At 37.6% G+C, this 11,596-nt stretch overlaps 1 non-coding gene and 1 pseudogene across 1 annotated transcript; both read left to right on the plus strand.

The window, feature by feature from the left end:
- Nucleotides 1-4,185: 4,185 nt before the first annotated feature.
- On the plus strand, nucleotides 4,186-4,864 carry LOC148017921 (18S ribosomal RNA; annotated as a pseudogene; the record flags this gene model as incomplete).
- A 337-nt stretch (nucleotides 4,865-5,201) lies between these two features.
- Nucleotides 5,202-5,354, plus strand: LOC148017922 (5.8S ribosomal RNA). The gene has a single exon (XR_015687800.1). It is a non-coding gene; the product is annotated as a 5.8S ribosomal RNA (ribosomal RNA).
- Nucleotides 5,355-11,596: the final 6,242 nt, after the last annotated feature.

Consider the following 11,596-nt stretch of genomic DNA (forward strand, 5'->3'; position numbering starts at 1 on the left):
TAATATTTTTCCCTTTTTCCATTTCAATCTTTAATGAAAAATTGACAATTGTAATATTTTTCCATTTCAATATCTAATGACAAATTGACAACTTGTAATAATAAAATTGTATTCTCTATCTCCAAAGAAAGCTAGTTTGCAGCACTTAACTACTCATAATATTATTCAAATTTCCTTTGCGATTTTGAAGAAAAAATTCATTTGGAAATTTTAGCAATCAAGTCAAGAAAAACCCTTTTTGTAACCTTTTCAGCATCCTTAATGAAGTACTCATCTTTCAGGGATTTCATGAAATCAGCCCAAGTCTATGTCCATGCTCTATGTAAATTGCATACAATGGGTTCATAGCTCATGAGCCATAACCATGTTAAAATAAGATGGCATCTCATGATCAGCTAAAGCATTTTCCATATTCAATTTCTCTATATACATATATAGAAACTTGGATATATTCCTTCCATCAAATATCTCTAGTTTCTCTACGTATGTATGTAGAAACTTAGATCTATTCCTTCCATCAAATTTCTTCAATTTCATAATTTCTTTCTACAGAGCTTTGGTATTTATCTCTTCATATTTCATCATCTCATAAGTGTGCATAAAATACATGGTATATTTTGCTTTGACAACCTCCTTAGTTTGGTCTCCCATGTTTCAAATCTAGACTTGAACTTTTATGTTGGGTTTACCAAATGTTGGGGGATTAATGGTCAAGCCTTAAACGACTATGGTCCTGAGTTTATGATTTGAGAGATGAGAGATGAAAGAAAATGTAGGTGATTGAAGCAAGCAAGAGAAAAATCAAATTGAATCCTATATTATTGTTGCAAATATATTTTGCTTCAATCTTTGTACAACTTCACTATCACTTTCAGACCTAGAACTTTGTGATCCAGACAATAGCTCACTAAAGTAACACTTCAAAGGAAATGGTTTGGATCTAGACACTTCAATTACAAAGCTTTTAGTGATTTTAATACATGAATCTCTACATAAACAATGCAAGTAGTATCTTAAAATAATTGAATATAATCCAATGACACACTTGAAATCAAATAGTCCAAAGAACCATGAATTTATTGAGATAAAATCTTCAAAAACCTTATATTCTCAACATAAAATCCATACACTATTTGACCTATAGCAATAGGAAAAGGGAGATTCAAATCTATCCACGAAAATCCTGTTTTTGGGTATTCCACATGCACGAGATAGCATCCAAATTAAGGAAAAATCCTCACCAAACTTTAATTGTAGCACATCACCTGCCCTAGAAATCCATGTTTTTAAGGTATCACAATTATAAAGCTTGTTGTTGTGTCTCGGGGTGGGGCGTGTGGTCTACCTCCTTTGGTGTGCATAGATCACCCCGTGCTTTTTGCTAGAGACACAATCCTAGACTTATTTGGCTAGGACATGGATTCAATTATGTTACTTTAAAAAAATTAGAGTGCTCAAAGCAAGCCTTTGCTCTAAAACATTAGCATGGAACAACATGATAGCACTCTAGTCCTATTGTGTTGGTCTTTGGGATCTCGGTAATGATTAATATTCCTCCTATATGGCCATCTTTGTCTCTGTAGGAGCGGGTGGATGGCCATAGTATTTAATCTAGTTACAAACAAAAAACTAATTTAACAAATCCAAATACATATAAAATAAAACATTTGAGAGAGAAATAGCCATAGTACTTACAAAAAAGGCAATAAACTCTCTTTTAACATGTTCGTCCTAGACACGATATGCTACATACACGTAGCCCAGCCTATGCTACCTCCTATCACGTTTCAAACAAAAAGATTAAACTAAACTATTTTTCTAGTTGGAAATCTAGCCTTTTTAAAAAAAAAATCAAATCATATCTTTTTTGGAGGAAGTATCATCTCAAAATGCATATTCCATTGAAAATGGGCTCCATGACTACTCAAAAAAGTGATGATATTAATAAATTTAGATTGTTCAAGTATACCTTGGAAAAGTGACACAAAGGCTTATGATTAAAAGATCATTTTCTACATCTAGACCATTTGGGAGAAGAAAATGGCTTGTTTTATAGAATCATGATATTTATGGTTTGGTTACTATTTTGCTACTAAAATTATATTGGTTTTAAAAATAGCACATGTAGATCCACCTTGAGATATTTATAAATATGTTAAATAGTATATTTAGAAGCCATTTTACTAGTGCATTTAGGAGCAAGTTTGTGATCCACATTTTTAATTAAAATTAAGAGCATTTTTTGGCATATTTTGTAAATTTTTTGAATTGAAATGGGTGTATTTATATTTATGTTTAGCAAAGAATGTAGATAAAAATTAGTTAAACATGCATTCAATGACAAGATATTCAAATGTATGAGCTAATCATTTTGAATTATTTTTTAGGTATATTGAATGGGGAAAAAAAGAGAAGGGTATTCGTAAAGTAAAAATATACATTTACAAGAGAGGAGCCATTTTCTTTTATCTTGTACTTTCAAGGAAGAGGAGAAGGCTCTTCTTTATATCTAAATTATGTATATATTTTTCTCTTAACTTTTCTTAAATTCTTGTTTTTAAACCTCCTTGAACAATATGGATGTTCATTCTTCTTTCTTGCTTATCTTTTTCTAGTTTTTAAAGTTTAGTTCTTTGTTTTATCTGCTTTCTTATAGCATAGAAATAAATTATTGAAAAGTTCACTTGATCTAGATTTGTTTCTTAAATAAGATTGTATTATGTTGGAGTATATTGCAAATACGCTGCTACTACATTGGAATATACTAAAGGACCATAAATATAAATAGACTCAATAACATGTTGATTTTTAAGTTTCTACATATTAGTTGTTTACAAAATCGTGAAAGTGATAGTATACTTGAATGTTAGATATGCTCAATGCCCCACCCTGTAATGTGCTACCAATCCATGGTGCTCTAAGTTGTAAGGCCTCCATTGTGACGAGAAGCTATGTGTAAGCACATACATTGGTTGGGTCTTGACTTGTTGATCAAATGAGGTCTATGTGATCTGATGGTAAAAAGCTTTGTGGATCTAGCCTTTGGGTTAGATAGAGTAGTTATGTTGCTAACAAACTAGAGGCACAATGCATTGAGTTGTAAAGTATGGGAGTTCTCAGAGACCCCATGACGGGCTCTTGTTGATGTGAAATGGTGGAATGCATGAGCATCTCCATCGTCTTTTGACTCGACATGAGCTCCAAATGTTTTAGAGAAGACAACACGGAGCATGCCTCATGCGTGGTGGTGGCCATGGCCGATGCACATGCTCATGTGCATCTTGGTCCATAGTGGGAAATGAAAGCATGCCCTCATCCCATCCCCATTTGTCATTTTCTATTTCTCCCCGTATGCTCTAGAGCATTCGTTCTATTTATGCCCTATCAACTTTCGATGGTAGGATAGAGGCTGACCATGGTGGTGACAAGAGACAATGAATTAGGGTTGGATTCTAGACAAGGAGCCTGAGAAATGGCTACCACATCTAAGGAAGGTAGTATGCATGCAAATTACCCAATCTTGAGATGGGGAGGTAGTGAAAATAAATAACAATACTGGGATTTTACAAGTTTGGTAATTGGAATGAGTACAATCTATATCCGTTAACAAGGATCCATTGAAGGGCAAGTTTGGTGCCACCAACTGCGGTAATTCCAGCTCCAATAGCCTATATTTAAGTTGTTGTAGTTAAAAAGATCCTAGTTGGATCTCGGGCCGGAGGGGCATGTAGTCCGCCTCCTTTGGTGTGTGCTGATCGCCTCGCCCTTTCTGTCAGAGATGCACTGTTGGATTTAATTGGTTGGAACGTGGACTCGGCAATGTTACTTTTGAAAAATTAGACTGCTCAAAGCAAGACTATGCTCTAAGTACATTAGCATGGAATAACACAATAGGACTCTGGTCTTATTGTGTTGCTCTTCGGGACCAAAGTAATGACTAATAGGGGCAGTTGAGGGCATTCGTACTTCATTATCAGAGGTGAAACTCTTGGATTTATGAAAGACAAACTACTGCGAAAGCATTTTCCAAGGATTTTCTCATTAATCAAGAATGAAAGTTGGGGGCTCAAAGACGATCACATGCCATCCTAATCTCAATTACAAACGATGCTGACTAGGGATTGGCGGATGCTATTTTGATGACTTCACCTATAGCTTATGAGAAATCAAAGTTTTTGGGTTTCGGGGGGAGTATGGTTGCAAGGTTCAAACTTAAAGGAATTGACACAAGGGCACGACCAAGAGTGGAGCCTGTAGCTCAATTTGACTCAACACAAGGAAAGTTACGAGGTCTAGACAGATTGAGAGCTCTTTCTTGATTCTATGGGTGGTGGTGCATGGCTGTTCTTAGTTAGTGGAGTGATTTGTTTGTTTAATTTTGCTAATGAACGAGACCTCAGCCTGCTAACTAGTTACATGAAGGAACCTCTTTATGGCCAACTTCTTAGAATGACTATGGCCATCTAGGCCATGGATGCTTGAGGCAATAATAGGTCTGTGATGCCCTTACATGTTCATGGCCACACACGTGCTACATTGAGGAATTCAACGAGTTTACCACTTGGGCTGAGAGGTTTAGGTAATATTTTGAATTAATTTCATTGTGATGGGGATAGATCATTGCAATTATTGATCTTCAATGAGGAATTCCTAGTAAGTGCAAGTCATCAACTCACATTGACTATGTCCTTGCCCTTTATACACACCATCCATCGCTCCTACCGATTAAATGGTTCGGTGAAGTTTTAGGATTGCGGTGACATGGGTGGTTTACCACTAGTGATGTTGTGAGAAGTTCCTTAAGCCTTATCATTTAGAGGAAGGAGAAGTCGTGACAAGGTTTCCGTAGGTGAATCTACGGAAGAATCATGGACACACGTACTTGAAAACAATACGAACCATGGAATGTCCATGAGAAATTGTGCTTGGAGGCATGGTCGACAATATCTCTCCCCTCATTGGAGTTGGGCAACAATGGGAGCAGCTATGCTTCGAGGTCGTCCCATGAATATGCAAGTGGAGAAGGAGGGACGCCTTTGACTTCTCTCCCTTGCTTGGGGCTATCCCCCTCCCTCACACGCTACTACCTTGATAAACCTTTTGCCCCTCCCCACACACAAGGGGAGTGGAACGAGGAACTTAAGAAACCTTCTCTTGTTTGAGATTCCTCCCCTCAGAAGGATTGAAAAACAAAATGCAATGACTCTTAGCAATGGATATCTTGGCTCTTGAAATGATGAAGAACACAGAAAAATGTGATAGGTAGTGTGAATTGTAGAATTCAGTGAATCATCAAGTCTTTGAATGCAACTTTTGCCCATGGCTCGTCCAAGGGCATGCCTTCTTGAGCATCCCTAACTTCCCCATACCCTCTCCCTTTCTTCGAGGGAAGGTGGAATGGGTCGACATTCTTGTCTCTTGGAGCGTGAGGAATGCCATGGTTGGTTAAAATGTATCGGCTGCACCTGCTGAGATGTTGCTTTGCAAGGGTGGCTCATCTTCTCATCGAGGTGGCGGATATTTGTGGGTGCGTCTTCCATAGTGCACATGTTGGATCCGGCTCTTTAGAGTCGAGGCTTGCCCTTAGTGACCCAAAACACAAGTGGGACCTCAAATTAGGCAAAGCTACTTGCTGAGTTTAAGCACATCGCTAAGTAGAAAAAAAGAAACTAACCTGGATTTCCCTAGTAGTAGTGAGTGAATTGAAATAGCCCACCTTGGAAATCGTGTGCCTTTGCCGTGTGAATTGTAGACTAGAGAGACATCCTTTGTAGCAGACCAAGCCCAAGTCCCCCTGGAAAGGGGCATTAGAGAGGGTGAATGTCCCATGAAGCTTAGACCCTGTCACTCCATGAGGCGCTGTCGATGAGTCGGGTTGCTTGGGAATGCATCCCTAAGTGGGTGGTAAATTCCATCCAAGGCTAAATATGGGTAAGAGACCGATAGCAAACAAGTACTGCGAGGGAAAGATGAAAAGGACTTTGAAAAGAGAGTTCAAAAGTGCTTGAAATTGCTTGGAGGGAAGCGAATGGAGGCCACGGGTGCATCTCAATCAGATGTAGAATGGTGCGAACTGGTTCACCACTCGATTGAAGGTGTTAATCAATGTGGGCTAGTGCGGTAGGACAAGAGTAGGCTTTAGATGGCCCGTCGATACCATCGCGCCGGCCAAGGAAGTGTGTGCCACTTGTGGTGAGCTCTACACCTGCATGCTCAGGACGTTGGTGCTCTCGAAACACATACCAAGGAGTCTAACATGTACGCAAGCCAATGGGTGGCAAACCGGAGGAGGCGCAAGGAACCTGACAAGTGGGATCCCCTTCACAGAGGGGAGAAAGATTCCATGTGAACATCAATTCGACATGGGTTACACGATCCTAAGAGATGGAGCAGTCCTAGGTCAAGGGCACAATGCCTGCTTCTCATCAAAAGGGGATTGGGTTAATATTCTCAAACCAAGGCGTGGCGGTGGACTACAAAAGTAGCCCTTAGCTAGGGAGTCTCAAGGAGGCAAGCAGACTCCTTAATGATGGTCTAGGGAAAGTGCACCCAGCTCGACAGTAAAGGGAATGTTTCTTAGAATATTCCTTGGCCAACTATGGAAGGTTCATAATATGATTGAAGAGGCCGACTACACTAGCTTCTTAAGCTATAAAAGGAAAACGCCTCCAAAGCCATTGTCAATCTATCTTTATTCTAGTCAAAGTTTTTCTAACTTCCCTTAAGCTCTTCACCTATCATCTATCTAGATTTCTATCTAAGCTTTATAGTGGAAGTGCACGGGTGGATCAATTCATATTTGTATCAATTCATTTGAAATTAAAGAAATTTTTATTTCTCTCATATTTGCTATGTGTTCTCTACTCCTTTCTTAGATTTTATCCATTGTACCATGTATTTTCTACATGGTATCAAAGCCCAAGGGACTCAAGAGTGAATAGTATAGGAGAGGATATGGCTTCAATAGAAAGAAGAAAAATGTTGTTTGGTGTATCAGGTAGCAGTGCTAGCACATCAAGTGATGCTTGTTTAAATATCAGAATGGCAATATGAAAATGTGTGCACAAGAGGAAGAAGAGAGCTCAAGTACATGAAAACGATCTTAGTTAGTAAGTTTTAAAAGTACAACTAGACCACAGTCTCTCATATACATTGAGAGTGACTCTTGGGCTATTTATATAGCTAGTGGAAGCTAGGGTTAGGGTTTCCTTTGTCCTCTAGTCCATTCACACTTCACCTTCCCTCATACACCCTTGCTTACACAAGGTTTCCATGCTATACTTCTAACACCCTCTCTCGGTGCCAAGGTGGCATTGGATTACATAGCATGTAAATGGTTCCCCCCCTCAATGAATCACTCAAATGCCTTCATAAAGTAGGCTACAAGGATGTTCATGGAAAGATGATATAATAGATATGAAAAATAGCACTCATCAAGTGCTTCATCAAGTGCTTTGGCGACATAGTTGGCCTCCAATTCTCTTGGTACTTCAAAGAAGTAAGGACATATACTTGTGATATGTCTTGTTTACTTACATTTATTGCACTTCATCGTGTTGGGATATTTTTTTCATCAATCACTTACAATATGTCCCTATATATTGCAAAATGAATGTTTACTAAATAGTATGGACTAAGACTTTATCACGAGTTGTTGAGATAGATGTTGAGTTAGTATTGCCTTCCTTTTGATTTGTTTTCTCCTCATTTAGACAAGACTGAAAGATACATTCAAGTGTAAGATTTGGTATATTTGTTAGGGTAGTTACAAGAGTTTAAAAGAATTTCCTTACAGCTTTTGAAAATATTGCAATGGCATTTTCTTGAGAAAACAAGAGCTTTCCCAAGTCTCCTTCTTGCTTGTATTCCAAGTTCAAGAACTCTATTTTGAGGAAGAATTTGGAGTTCTTTTCTCTTGCACCATAGAATTTCTCAAGCTCATCCCAAATACAAAAGATAATGGTGATTTCTCTACTAATGGTGATAGAAGAAAAAGGGTGGTAAGATAAAGTTTTGAGGAGAGTTCTTCTAATACAAGAAGTAAGGACATGAAATTGCAAATTGTCATATTGACAAGGTAGACAAAAGGAATAAAACCATGAAGGGAAGGAGACAACCAATACATTAGAAGTAGGTTTAGATTTTTTTATGGCCACCATTGAGAAAGTTTGTTTCTCAATATAATAAATATCTACCAGTGACTCATTGGGTATTGAATAGTGGAACCTCCTATCACATAACCAATAAGAAAGGTCTATCTAGTTCTATGAAGCCTCTACAAGAATCCATCACTCCGACAGTTGGAAATGATACAAAATTCCCTATTGAGGGTATAAATACTATTCTCTTTATTGTTGCAAATGGTGAGCTCAAAAATATTTCAAATGTGTTGTATGTTCCAGAGATTAAGACAAATCTATTATCAGTTTCTTCTATATTGATCTTTTCCATGAGATAAGGTTCACTAAGATAGGTGTAGCAATCATTGATAGTACTTGCAAAGTTTCTTACAAGGGAGACAGAAGAAATAACATGTATGAGCTAAGTGTTCTTTTAGCCACTGCTAGTGTAGGCACAAGTAAACTTTGGCATAAAATATTTGGTCACATTGGTTTTGCAGTGTTAAAGGATACTACATTAGCAAGGTATGGTTGATCACCTACCTAGAGTAACCAAAATGAAGGAACCATGTGAAGATTGTATAATGGGCAAGCAGTAAAGAAGGTCTTTTCACTAGAAAGTCAAAACAAAGTGAAGGCTCCTCTAGAGTTGGTGCATGGTAACTTGTACGGTAAAATGCTCACACAACCCTTGGGAGAACCTTCTTATTTTATGTTGATCATCAATGACTAGAATAGGAAGATGTGGGCATACTTCCTTTGTGATAAGAGTCAAGATTTTGATAAGTTTATATAATGGCTAAAACTTCTTGAGAATGAAACAAGGTAAAGAGTGAAGAAGTTAGAATAGATAGTAGTGGTGAGTTCAATTCAATGGAGTTTGAAGACTTTTGCAAGAGCAAAGGAATTAAGCATCAATTGAAGATGACTCATATACATTGGCATAATGGCATTGTTAAATGTCAAATCATACCATTATGGAAATAGCATATTTATTTCCATAATGGATTTCGAGAGGTTTTGCGGTGGATTCCGTAAAATTATATTTATTTGCCAGGGCTCGTACACAAGGTGGATTCCTTGTGCAAAAAGTTGATGGGGACACCTATCCTTTTCGGGTGTCTTCAAGTGGGTGATTCCATAACGGGTGATTTCGCAAAATACATATTTAAATTAATGGACGTTTATGAGTTTAGAGTGCGCATTTGTATTAAATTAAGGTTAGGACAGAGTTCCAACCTATTTCTTTATTTTGTAGCTGAAGACTACTAGGTATTCACTTTTTTCGGTTTAATTTTATTATTTTCTAACAATTGTGAATGCTTCAATTGATAAGTAGACTAGGCGACAGTGTCGCTGCGAAGTACTAGGTGATAGCATGTATTCAAGTTATTTAGAAGAAATTATCATTTTTTATAGGCGCGCGTCTTAGGCATGGTGCTAATATTTATTTTGATACACTTATTTATTGAAGCACTTGACATATATTTATTATTTTGTATGCACATGGACGTACGATTTAAATATTCATTATTGATCATTGTATTTGGGCAAATCCCGACTCTTGAGACGCCCATCTGCTTTATTATTTATTTGGACAAAAGCAAACACAAAAGCTAAAGCATGCTAATTGTAAATTTGGGCTATTTTTGAGCTTGAAGATGAATAAAATATTAAATACATGCTTTGCAGAGTGCTCACACAAGGCATGGGGGAATACTGTGCCCAATTGATCTTCTTGCTTCATGTTGTGCAAGTCTATTCTCTTGGATTTTGAGCCAAAACTAGAGTTCTTTGTTCTTAGGGACCTTACGACGCTTGCTACGTACGCATACGGCATCCGATTTGCGCACAAGTGGTGTCAAAGTGAAGCTGAGATTGAGGGCTTCCAATCGCTTACCATCTCACGCGAAGGCGAAGCTCCTGGAATGATCAAGCTTTACAATCAGTCTCGTAGCAATCCATCAATACCAGTGCATTCCTGGCAGTGAAGAACCCCCTTCTACACAGTCGGATCATGAAGGACCAGCCTCTATTGACGGAGAACCACCTGAGAAGCTCCCTTATCAACACGTTTTTGTTTCTCAGTTAGCAGATAGAAAGAAAAAGCTTCATTAAGTTTAAAATTAATTAAGCTTAAAAATCTTAAAAGAAAGCTTTATCCCCATAAATCTATCGACTACGGTGGCAGCATATACTGATCGCTGCCAAATCCCTCGACGACATACTCTTGTCCTGGTTGACAGCAAATGATTGATTAAAGATTTTTAATTAAAGATTAACTCCTTTCTATGCTACTAAGGTTTAAAACCTTCAAATTTCAATCTCCTCTTAGCGGGCATTCACACTCAGTCTAAAATGAATTCGTTTCCACCTCCCTGCTAGCCCCTATTTACATATATGTTGTGATAGAGACAAATTCTAGCAATCAGACAATCACACTCATACTATACGGAAGACGTATACACTTGGAAGAAGTCTAACATCAATTTTTGTAACCATGGAGAAGAAAGATTGCTAAAAAGTCACTAAAAAAAGAAAAGCAAGCCTTGTAAACCAGAACTTGAGCTACGCTCAACCGACTAATAGGATTTTGAGTGTGTGAGGTTATTTAAAATTTTGTAGGATGATCGATCAAAATATTGAAGATTTTATGGCCAAAGGTGATCTACCGGAACCAATGATGGAACAAAAAATAGACCTTATTATGATGCAGCTTCAAGAGGGACAAAGAGCACATCAAACTTTGCAAGCTCAATTGGCCAGTCTTCAATGATCTACCACCGATCAAGATGGACTGAAATCTGAAGTACAATCGATGGGACACTTGAAGCACAATATGTATTCGAAAAGAAGCCATGATAAGTAAAAGAAATTTCAAATTTCGTACTTTCAATGGATTAGGCGATGAAAAGACTGTTCTTGCTTTTATCAGTCAGTTGGATTATTATTTCCATGAAGAACAATATGTTGAAAAAGACAAAATTTAGTGTCACTAATCATTTAGTAGACAGAGCATGAAATCTTCCTATTAGCCAGTTGAGCGTAGCTCAAGTTCGGGTTTAGTGACACTAAATGAAGAACAATATGCCGAAAAAGACAAAATTTAGTGTCACTAATCATTTATCTAGTGCCTAAGAATGTAGCCTTGATGCGATAATGAGTGGAACCAGTATGTAAATTCAATTCTTTGACCAATTTTGTAGAAATAAACTTGTGTATACTCCCATCATCATGTAAAACTGTCTTTTCTTTACCATGCATAAGACATTTCATCGTTAATAAAGAATGGGAATTTGGTATACCTGGTAAAGTATCTGAAGTAGTGCTGTTATTGTCATCATCTTTCGTGAAATCTGAACTGTTGTCTGCAAAGCATTGATTGTCACACTACTTAGGAGACCTTCCAAAAGAAATTTTTTTGCAGAATTTTCTTCCACCCCAATTCCATGAAAAAGCAATCAAACAGTGGGATC

The sequence above is a fragment of the Lygodium microphyllum genome, chromosome 21, assembly GCF_053477565.2.
Source record: "Lygodium microphyllum isolate KBCC chromosome 21, Lygodium_microphyllum_v1.1.10, whole genome shotgun sequence".
In the NCBI taxonomy this organism is placed as follows: domain Eukaryota; kingdom Viridiplantae; phylum Streptophyta; class Polypodiopsida; order Schizaeales; family Lygodiaceae; genus Lygodium; species Lygodium microphyllum.